At 42.9% G+C, this 9,862-nt stretch overlaps 1 long non-coding RNA gene across 1 annotated transcript; it reads right to left on the reverse strand.

Moving 5' to 3' along the window:
* Positions 1-5,889: 5,889 nt before the first annotated feature.
* On the reverse strand, positions 5,890-7,461 carry LOC116796369. The gene is made up of 3 exons (XR_004360336.1): positions 7,176-7,461; positions 6,090-6,238; positions 5,890-5,999 (listed from the first exon to the last, which is right to left on the reverse strand). It is a non-coding gene; the product is annotated as an uncharacterized LOC116796369 (long non-coding RNA).
* Between the last annotated feature and the right edge of the window lie 2,401 nt (positions 7,462-9,862).

The raw sequence follows: 9,862 nt of genomic DNA on the forward strand, positions 1-9,862 counted from the left end.
CACACCAAGACATAATTGATGAGGTGCCAATGTTTGGATCTGGGATGCATCCAGGTTGTCTTCAGACTATTTTTCTGCTGAAAGATAGTATTAGTGATGGTGAGCTGTTGTTCCGCACAGAATTCTAGCAGAAGGCGACCATTATCGTTGCAGCTTCCAACACCATGCTTGCCTAATATTCCTTTCCAGGCTTCAAGGTTCTTACCTACTCTGGCGTTGAAATCACCAAGGATAATGATCTTATCATCTGCAGAAACCTTCTCGGTAAGGCGGCGCAGGTTCATGTAGAATTTATCTTTTTCAGCAGGGTCAGTTTGGAGAGTTGGGGCATATATACTAAAGAGGACAACGTGTTGCTTGTTGTGTAGTGGAAGGCATAGGGAGATAATTTGGTCAGAATGACCTGTTGGCAGATTTTCGAGTTTAGGAACAATAGAGTTTTTGATCATGAAGCCAACTCCTGAGAGATGCCTTTCGGTTCTGGGCTTACCTGACCAAAAGAGTGTGTAACCGGCACCATGTTCTCTGAGGCTGCCTTCCTCGTGGAGGCGAACTTTGCTGAGAGCAGCAATGTCAATGTTGAGACCTGACAGTTCATGGACAATTAGGGCAGAGCGACGCTCAGGACATCCTCTATCCGCCGAATCGAGCATGGTTCTGATGTTCCAGCATGCTAGAGTTAATTTGGGTACACCTTCGGAGTCAGGTTTATGCCTTTGTTTTTTGATCTTTGTGTGACTGCATTTGTAGAAGATGTCGCTACAGGGCTTTGCAAATGCGGGTAAGGCCTTCGAGCCTGCGCAATGGATTTTTTAGATGAGACGCAGCATGCGCTGAACTGAACCTACCCTTTAATCCTAAGGTTCATCTGCCAGGGCCGAGCGAGCTTGGACGGTGGCAGTGAGGTCCTCAGGACATAGGTTTAATTAGAGTGACCTTCTCTTAGATGGATGGCCTTACAGGGCTAAGTGAGCTCCATCTACCCGGGTTTAGAGTTGTTCTTCTCCTCTGTGTGCTCCGAGGCTCCCCTTCTCATCTCCCAAAAGGGCACAGTCCACGCTGGCGAAGCTCCCCTTCTCTCTCTCCTTTCCGCACCTGGGGTCGGACCATGCGCCCACGTGCCAGGTCGGGCCAAGAGCCATCATTTGTTGTATTAACAGGATAAAGAGATCCTTCCCAAGGTTCCAAACCCTGCACTCAATTGATACTCCCAATTTTGTAATTGTGAAAGCCTTCTCATATAATTTTTGTTTATCACCTTTCAGAGAATGTGATTTGTTTACAATAAAACACTGTAAGAGGCACAATACAGTGAATATGTCACAGAGAAAGTATTAGCACTTCTTATTAAGGACATTCCTTTTGGATAAAATAGTCCAAGTTGTAAAATATTTCAATTATTTCACACATCCAGCAAACAAAGCCGATTATTCTATTTTGTAATAAAAAAGCTTGAGTTCATTCACTACTTTAAAAAAACCCAGCCAATTAGTATCTGTTTGTTATTGCCCAATAATTGTCTTGACTGCATTGTCTTGACTTTCACGCAATTGTGAAGCTGGAATTTAGGTTTATAGCAGTCAACACGCTGGAGGGAAGAGAGGCCATCCAGAGGGACTTTGACATGCTGGACAGGTGGGCCTGTACAAACATCATGAAGTTCAACAAGGCCAAGAGTGAGGTCCTGAACCTGGGTCAGGGAAACCCTCGGTACCAAACTAGGCTCAGAGATAACCAGATGGAAGCACCCCTGGGGAGAAGGACTTGGGGGTGCTCATGGGTAAGAGGCTTGACATGCCCCAGCCACGTGTGGTGGGACCCAGAAACCAACGGTGTGCTGGGCTGATCCCACAGCATGGGCAGCAGGGGAGTGGGGGACTCTGCCCCTCTGCTCCACCCCACCTGAAGTGCTGCCTCCAGCTCTGGGGTCCACAACATCAGAAGGACATGGACCTACTGCAGTGAGTCCAGAGGAAGCCAGGGAGATGCTCTGAGAGCTGGAGCCCCTCTGCTCTGGAGTCAGGCTGGGAGAGCTGGGGGTGTTCAGTCTGGAGACGAGAAGGCTCCAAGGAGACCTTAGAGCCCCTTCCAGTGCCTAAAGGGGCTCCAAGAGAACTGGAGAGAGACTTTGGCCAAGGGTCTGGAGTGACAGGACAAGGGGGAATGGCTTCCAACTGAAATAGGATGCATTTAGATTATATATGAGGAAGAATTTCTTTACAACAAGAGTGGTGAGGCCCTGGCACAGGCTGCCCAAAGAAGCTGTGCCTGCCCCATCCTTGGAAGTGTTCAAGGCCAAGTTGGATGGGACCCTGAGTAACCTCGTCTAGTGGAAGGTGTTCCTACCCACAGCAGAGGGTTGGAACTAGGTGGTCTTTAGCGTCCCTTCAACCCAAACCACTCTATGATTCTGCTCCAAATGATCTGGGTTTTTTTTTAGTCTAATGTTATGTGTGTTCATCACCTACAATTTGGATTTTGAATAGCTTTTCTGAATAAATCAAGAAGTTAAATTCTGTATCAATACTTTCACCTATGGCAGATGTCTAGGTGAAAATCAAGCGATCGGTTAACTTTTCCTTGAGAAACATTTTCACTCTGATTGCAGAAAGGATATTATGGACTTAGAATATTTTTTAAACTATTTTCTGGACCCTTTACCATTTAGTAACCTCATTATTGCAGTATGGTCAGCCTAACAGAAACAATAGTTTAACAATGATCACAGTATTTTTGTACACTATAAAATTCATTCTACTCAATGTTCCCCTGCTTACATGTAAAAAAAAATTGCTTTGCCTTCTCTGCCAGCAGAGACTTCACGACACAAATAGGTGCTATCAATTCCAATGAATGGTACAATTTCCTGACATGCTTTGTTTTTAACTACATGTTTTCCACTTGATTAATGTGTTATAACTCAAATGAGACCATTTCACAAAATAATTACATATAGTTGAAAAATGGTCCTAGTTTTTCAACTGCAATTTTAATATTGCTTGTAATACCTATAATACTCCCATTTTCTTACAAGATTCCTAACAGGAATCATATAACTATTCCTAAGACGAATAACATTACCATATTACAGATATTAGTATATACTATGTCAGCATATATTGTGTTATTGTATATTGTAGTATATTAGTTTATATTATGTATATTGCATACATATTGTACATTGTGTTATTTTATAGACACTGTAAGCTTTTATCACAATATATCCTTATGATATTATTAAAAAGTATAATATATATAGTAGGTCAGTATACATTATGTTAGCATATAATATATGTATGCAATCTGTGAGTATATTAACTTTTTAAAGAATTAAACTATTTTCTTTTGACTGTTTTGAGTTTTCCTGAAATCAGTGCTATGCTAACTCTCCTCCACTTATTCAAAGCATGCTAGTTATACTCCTTACACATGATTGCTTGTTGGAATTTTATAATTTTGAGGGATATATTCTAGTGACAATATTTGACAAAATTAATATAAATTAATGTAAAAAATAAATTGTGAGGAGTTTATTTTCCTGGGTGCAAATCTTTAAAACTTCGAATTTAGTTGCTATCCCATCTCTCTTTTTCCAGTTATCCCAGTAGGTATCATCCTTTCTTCAGTTCCCTGTGATTACAAATATTTGCCTATATAATTATGTCACAATTATGCAATATATTCATAGGCAGAAACAAGCCTATAAGGAAGCTCAGGATGAAATGCTTGCTTTAATCACTTTGATGTTTTGATATGCAAAATTCTAACCCTGTCCCTCCAGCTTCCATGTGAAAAAAGAAAATATTAACATCATTTAAATATGTATGTCTTTTCCTGTTGCTTCACAGCCAGTGCCAGTTACCCTTGATGTTTGAAGTAAATGCAAAAAACCTCACAAAGTAATTGGAAACTGCTTTCTGATGGGGTTTTTCTTCTTAGGGCAGTTTCTCCAGGAAACTGGTCTCTACTGGAGATTCTTGGGGAGAATGTAGGCAATGCAGCAGTGATCAGTACTTTTAAGATCACTGTCTTTAAGAATCTTGTGATAAAGATATCAGCAATCCAGCCCAGTTCTCGTACTGTATTTATACAGCAGACATAAACATATTGAATACAGGGATTACCAGCATACCTGCATAGAATCCTTGCCTTAGAGCAACTCTGCCTGCCCCTATAGAGTGAATAAATCAAGATCTTACCTTTTGTGAGACAAGCTGAATGGGTTGTAGATTGGAAGCTGGTCAGTATTAAAAAAGAGAATTAATAACTTCCTTCTTACTGCTGCACCCCAGACAACATTTGTAGACTAAAAACACATGGATGCCTTGAAAGCAGACTGAAAATCCCAGCTGTCACTGACAGACCCCCACTGAATAAATTTGAGCATCTATAGGAATGCACTGGTGCTTGTGGAATGCAGGGCCAGTTTTCCTTCATCCCCCACTTCCCCAGTCCCAAGCCCCTGAAACTCTTACCTTAGAGGTTTTTGAGGAAGGACACGACACACTGATCCCAGAGTACTTTTATAGAATCTGATCTGCATATGTAGCCACCACCTCTTCTTTCTTAGGTCAAAACATTTTTGGCAATCTTAACTCCTAGCAAAATTGCCATTTATATTAGAAGTGAATGGATATAATTAGACATAGCGGGTCTGTGAATCAATGTCCTATAAATAATTTGACAAGAGAGCCTGAGAAGGGGGGGAAGTGGGAGGGTGTGCTAAAAGAGATGAAAGGGGCTACATTGGTTCTGTAATCCATCGGATGCTGACTCAAGCAAAGAAAGTGAAAAGTAAGAGACAGTGTGTTCTAGTAGGAAACCTGTAAGGATGGAGACATGAAGGCACAGGCTTCTGTCTGCTGCAAATGCTCAGAATCCTCAATGTGGAAAAACATAAGGGGTCCTACTGAGAGGCAGGGTCATTGCTAGAGGAAGAAAATCCCAGTGCAAGAGGAAGCATCTGAAAAGGAACAGAAGTCACGGGAATGAGAATCAGAGGATGATAAGAATGACTGAGGAGTAAAATGGATCAAAGCCAAAGCAAGGGAAGGGGGGGAAGAATGAGTCTGAAAGTAGTGATAAGGATATGTGAATAAGGAAGAGGAAGTAAATAGGGGTTTGATTCCAATGGAGTAACAGCAAGTCACCATGGACACAAGGAACAATAAAAGGGCAGAAAAAGTTTACCTTGAGTTAAAGATAAAAGCTTCAAAGACTGAAGTCACTGAGTTAGGTGCCAGAGGAAAGACACAGAAATCCAATTGTGATTTTTGGAGCTGAAGAGTTTCAAAGATCACATGAACGGGACTATAGAACCATTATATTGAACTTAAGACCTATATCCCATTGCAATCGGGAGAGATAGGTGCTGTCTCAACATAGGGTAGTCATTCAGCACTACTTTTTCCGGATAAGTGTACCAGATGGAGGGAAAGGTTTAATAAATTTACATTCTCTAGAACAGAAAGAGTCATGTACTATGTTGGTCTGAAAGAGGGGCAGTTACTGTTAGAGGGAGCTGAACCCCGTTCTAGTTTGTGTAAAAAGCCAGTGTACTGTGCTGATCCTTGGTCGTTGCCCACCCAGATTAAGGAAGGGGTTACACATCTTCCATATTCACAAGATCAAGAGAGGTGAAGAGATCAGTGAAATCCTTTGCTTTACTGAGAAACAATTTCATCCCCATGCAACAGATCTTGATTTGTTGGGTTGGTTTGTTTGTGGTTTTGTTTGTTTTTCTTGTTTTCTTTTCTTTTTTTTTTTTTTTTTATGTACTGGTCTTCATCTTCCAAATTACAATTCCTACCACAAAGAAGTTTGAAGTGAGTCACATCTCAGCAGCTTCACCTGGTCCCACAGTGTTTTGCCTCCCCAGTTACAGTACCAGTTGTGCTCCTCTCTCAGCATCTCCTACTCAGAGGTCTGGATAAGAAAGTGAGGAAATTCCTTCCTCCTCTTCTCTCAGCTGACTGTGTCTCTGTAATGGCACTGTAATCCTGGGGGTGGGGAAAAGATTAACAGACATCGGCTTCACATTTGGAGTAGATTCCCACTGAAGAGTGAGTCCCTGTCAACTAAATCCTCACCTGAGTATAAAGCAGCATTTCTTTCATGTGTTTAATGCAGTTATGTTGTCTGAGAACTGGAATTCAGTATGAGTTTCAGGTATTTCAATGACTCTGTCTGTTGTCTCATTTTGCTGGTGCATGCAGTCTTTGACCTGGATTAAAACTGGCTACAAAAAAGAAAAAAATAGTTTTCCAAAGGATTTTTCAAAATTACATGGAATTGAAAACTTCCACGACCTGTAACATATTGCTTGATCTGTTTTCACTTATATTTTCCCTTTCTTTATTTGCCTTTATAGTCCCAGTCAATATAACAGAATACAAAGTGAGCATTTTTTTTCTATCTGTATGTATTTTTGCTATTGTTTTTCCTTTCTGTCATTTTAAGAGGAAAGCTTTCTTAATTTGGAAAAAACTTTGTAGCTGACAAAGAAAAATTGAAACTGTAACTTTCTAAATTAGACAAACTTGGACAAACTGCAGATATGTAAAAGCTGAAGGTCAAGAAAAAATGTGTGTATGTGTGCATGTGTATCTGGGGGATTAAGTTTTGTATAAAATTAATTTTACTACCTTTGCTAGTAAAAGAAAAAAGTGAAAATTAAACTAGGCAAACTGTGATAGCTCTTAAAACTGCAATATTTTTCTCCTCAAAAATGTCAGGAAATCCTTTGCTTTAATATAACAATTTTGTTTCAATCAAGCAGAATGAAAGTGGCCACAACTTTTTAGAGTCTTTCACAAAAGGCATTTTAGCTTTTTTTTCTGCCAGCTATAATATTCTCTCAGGGTTTCCTCTTGTCTACCAAATCCAGTGCAACTCCCTCCCTATGACCTGCACAAGTATAGCCCTCCTGCTGTATATATGCATTCCCTATTTGCTCAAGTCTTCCATCATCAACAGCCCTTCACACACACCGTATGCATATGTTCCTACCTGGGATCCAGGTGTTGTAGATCCTGTTGGCATCAGAGCTCAAGTTAATAAAAACTGGAGAATGACCCAGTTGTCCTAATGTGGTTGTCTACCTTAGAGTGACCCGAAACATGTGCTTGATTCTAACAGTATTGTCTATCAGGAGCTTAAACATTCAGTTCACTTACCTACAGATTCATTTGGGCATGAAGACGACTAAAAGTAGGTATTTGAGTTTGGAGTTGAATCTCACCCACACATGTAACAAACCCAAACCTAGTACTGAGCCTCTATCCATCACCGATATTCCTCTCTCCCTGTGTCCAGTTCCTACTGATTTTGCCTCTTCTGTCATTCTGAGGGTGTCCACAACGGCAACAGTTACTGAAGCTAAAATTCGTGCACATCTGCTTGAGAAAGGGGAGGCAGCAGTTGTCTGAGCACAGAGGAAACTATAAATCCTTCTAGAGCAGCTGCAGAAAAGTGGCAACCTGAGCAGCCTCTTCAGTCAGCTCTCAGACCTGTTGAAAGGTGGTGCCTTCTTCAAAAGGAAAATGTTTAAGGCATCTAAAATAGAAAAACTTTGCTTATTGAACATAATGGCAAAAATTATGCCAGTAAAATTTTCTCCTTTGTATTATAAATAGTTCATACTTTATAGTGTTTTCAGTTTGGGCTAACAATGCAGCTTTCCAAGAAGTCAACAATGATAAATTGTTGATAAACACCAGCCAGAAAGCAATTGCAAGTGATTGCTGAGGACGTTCATTAAACAAACTACTGTAAACTGAAAGGACATAAAGACTAATGATACATTCCTGAAAAAAAAAGGGGGGAAAAAGTATACAGAGAATAAAATAAATTATTTCACATTTTAGGTATATTCTAGAAGTTGTCTGTGTCTCTACTGATTCACTGATTCCTATCTGCCATCACAGTGCTACATAGGCAATGCCATTTCTCATTGGCAGAAGGAAGGACTAAACAAGTATCATGCCCCAGTATTGTTCTCCATCTACCACCTCTGCCAGGCTCACCTCATGCTCCCCTCCCTCCTCGTGCTGCCCTCACACAGAGGGTGCAGCCAGTCTGGATGGGCACCACGTCTGAGCAGAGCACCTCGGGGGGCAGGGGGCTGTCTGTGGGTCCCAGCAGTGCAGCACAGCCACAAGGACAGCCCTGCCATAGGGTCAACCCTGGCACAGGGACAGCCCTGCCAGAGGGTCAGCCCTGGCACCGGCGGGGCCTCGGGCCCTCAGCCCGCCCCGGCCTGCAACAGCTGTGCCGCGGGTGAGGCGACCCGGCCAGAGCTCAGGAAGGTGTCGGGGCAAAGCACGGGGTGACCGAGGCTGAAAAACAGGGAAAAGAGAAAGGGAACTTTGAAATTCCCAGAGAGAGGGACGGACCATCGAAGGAGCTTTTAAAATCAGCTCACGGCTGGCATTCACTCGCGTGCCTTCCTGCACTGCCCCCGCCAGGGCCCCTATCCTGGGGCGCCGGCCAGGGGTGCCCATCGCTGCACGGGAGGGTTGGCGCGGGCACTGAGGGAGCCTCCCGTCCCTCCTGCTGTGCCCGACCGCTCCCGGCGTCCTCTGCTCCCCTCCCGGCCCCTTCCGCTCCCCTCCCGGCCGCCCTCCGCGCCCTCCCGGCCACCTCTGCTCCCCCTCGGCTCCCTCTGCTCCCCTCCCATCCCCTGCTTTTGCGGTGGAGAAGCTGGATGTAGGTGAGCAGCTACATGGGGAAATAAAAATGATCTGTCTCATGATGCACAGCCAAACGGGTAAGTGTATTAGCAGAACAAAGTTCTGCCTCTTCTGCCTTGTCGGCAGAGGGTCCCTTTGGTTACTGCAGCTCCTGAAGCTGGCTCCAGGTGCATTTCCCTCTGGATTATGGCCTGTGTGGTAGGCAGGAGTGTTGTGGTGCCCCAACTTCAGCCGAGATCTGTCCCCACAGGGTTTCTGGCTCAGCACGAAACCCTTGGATGGTGGGGGAGATGAAATGTACTATAAGAGCAGAAAAGAGGCTTTTCCTGCTCAGCTCAGTTCAGTTCCCTTGTTCACCCTACCCCCTTTCTGAAATGTGATTGATACCAAAAACTGTGATGTATTCCTGGAGGTCTCTGATGAGCCCTTGGAATAGCAGGGCACATGGTAGTACAGTGACACATCCTGCGATGGGGCATGAAGTGGGGTTGTGTTTAGTGTTATCAGTCACAGGGAAGATGGGTGCTGCTCATACCCAAATAACCCAAAGGGTTCAAGGGAGCACCAAAAGCCTCAGAGATGCTCAGCTATGGTGGATCCTGAACTGTGGTTTCTAAAATGGGTGGAGTAGTGTCCCTTCCTAACTTCAGCTGTCTTCTGCTGCTCAAATATTATTTACATGTTTTATTAAGAACCCTTAGCATTTTAAAGCAGTGGTTTTACAGCACTTGAAGGATTAGAAAAGATATCCAAAAGGGACACATGAAGGTCAGCTACGGATTGACAATTCTGGTGGGATGGTCGAAGATGTTTAGCACATGCTTTAAATAAACAGCAAGTTTGAGGTAGCTGCTAAAGCTTGACCATATGCCAAACATACCAACCAAGTCAGTCTCACACTGTGTCTTGGCAAAAACAAATTTATCAGTAACAGGAGTCCCTATTCAGCTTCACTTCTAATTTACCAGGCACTTAGACACACTGAATGTGTTCCAAAGCGTGATCAGTAGTTAGGGACCTTACCTAACCAGGGCTGTACTTTACTTTATGTTACATTTTCAATCAACATGTAATTGTTGAATGTCTAGTTCAGCTTAATGCAAATATTATATTGTAGGCTGTTCTTAGGAAAATGAACAGGCCCAGTATGTTGAAAATGGCAATAAACAGGC

The sequence above is a fragment of the Chiroxiphia lanceolata genome, chromosome 19 (genome assembly GCF_009829145.1).
Source record: "Chiroxiphia lanceolata isolate bChiLan1 chromosome 19, bChiLan1.pri, whole genome shotgun sequence".
Lineage (NCBI taxonomy): Eukaryota > Metazoa > Chordata > Aves > Passeriformes > Pipridae > Chiroxiphia > Chiroxiphia lanceolata.